The 1808-nt window shown below is 46.9% G+C and overlaps 1 pseudogene; it reads right to left on the bottom strand.

Moving 5' to 3' along the window:
- Positions 1–1415: 1415 nt before the first annotated feature.
- Positions 1416–1808, bottom strand: LOC101992656 (annotated as a pseudogene).

Genomic DNA, 1808 nt, shown 5'->3' on the forward strand with positions numbered 1-1808 from the left:
GTCAAGACATGGCCAATTTCCAAATTTAAAATTATTTTTGAAAATTGTCCCTTTAATATAGGATGGTGCTGCGGCCCTGTGGGGTGTGGGTGTGAAGCTTAAAGTTCCTAAGAGGCAGCTTCCGTAGGTAGCCCCCAGTTTACCCTGGAGGTTGAGCAATAAATGGAAACAAAAATAATTGGCCAGTTTCGCAGTTAGCTGAACCCAGTAGCAACCATTAAATAGCTTTCGCCTTCCTGGAGCTTGTGGTCCTCGTAAAGCTACAAGATGCGTTTCAAAGCTATGAATTTGCTAAATAGAACTTCATTTCCTCTTCTTATTAGAGGTAATTAAATTTATTAGACGTCAGTAAAAGCCTTGTAAACAGAAAATATGAATGCTTATAAAAAAGTCTGCCCTTTCTTTTCAACCCAATAATTAAGATGCAAGGAGGGAGGGAGGGAGCGGCTAATATCGGGCTTGTAATTTACGAGGTGCCATTCAACCCTGAATCCGAGACAGACTGCGGAGGTATTAAACACCGAAATGAAAATAATACCCACTGAAACGCATTATTTATTAAGTACATAACCACTCAGAAATAAACACATCGCAGAAGAGCTTGGTGTGTCTGGTGGAAACAGTGTATATACATCACCTCCTGCCGCGGATAGATTACCCATTGAGTCAGATTCTTAAATCAAAGTCATGCTTGCTTAAACGCGAGCTGCCAGTGGCAGTTAGCAAGCCCCGAACTCACTCCCCATTCGCCTTGATGGCGGCTTTCAAAGGCACTTCAGTGTTACCGGTTTTAACCCTCTTGGAAGAAGAGAACTCCTCCAGCAGGCGTCTGGAAAGCAGAAACAAGAAGAGACTATAAAAGAACAGTAACAATTAAAAAACTGTGATGAAACTCCAACCCCTGTATTCCAGGCCCGTGCTCTGGTGACTTAACAAGAGGAGACCAGGGAGATGTCGGTTACAGCGCATGCTCATTTAGCGTCTTTGCCAGCAGCCCAGAAGAAACATGTTCCATGGAGACTTCAGAAGCTGCATCTCATTGACGCAGGGCTTCCTTTGATTTGGTGGGGGGGGCGAGGGGGGTCTGGATTTTTGTTCATTATGGGGTTTTGCTTTTTATTTGTTTGGTTTTAGGTTTTTTGTTTGTTTTTTGAGACAGGGTTTCTCTGTGTAACACTCCTGGCTGTCCTTGAACTCCTCTGTAGACCAGGCTGGCCTCGAACTCACAGAGATCCACCTGCCTCTGCTTCCCAAGTGCTAGGATTAAGGGCATGCATCACCACTACCTGGCTGGCTCCTCTGATCGGTCTCCCCTGCCCCCTCTAGCTTATACAAAGCAATTTATTAACAAAAAATAATTTGAGAAGTCCTGTTCACAGACAGCAACCACGACGACCTCCATTTTCCGGGTGCTGTCAGAGAGAGTGGGGATTGATATCCTCAGTCCACCCAATCTTCATCCCTGAGTGAGCAAGAGCTCCAGGGGCTGACTGGGCCCCAGATTCAGGGGCCTTGGTTTCCTCCTGTGGCACGGAGTCTGATAGGCAGGGCGATGATACCCAGCTCCTTGCACCTCTGGTTCATGTCCTGGCAGCCGACATGGCTGCATAGGGAGAGGACTTTACCTTCATTCCACCAGTCACCCAGCAGATGGTTTCCCTGCCAGGAAGATCGGCAACGTGGACCAAGGTGTCACTGAAGGATGCAAAGATGTGGCAGACACCAAATCCATTCTCTCCTTCAGCCACTTTAGGCCCAGGGCTGACGACTTGTTCTTCCTTCTTTTCTTTCCCTGTGGGAGGCGCCAT

The sequence above is a fragment of the Microtus ochrogaster genome, unplaced genomic scaffold (genome assembly GCF_000317375.1).
Source record: "Microtus ochrogaster isolate Prairie Vole_2 unplaced genomic scaffold, MicOch1.0 UNK54, whole genome shotgun sequence".
Taxonomy (NCBI): Eukaryota; Metazoa; Chordata; class Mammalia; order Rodentia; family Cricetidae; genus Microtus; species Microtus ochrogaster.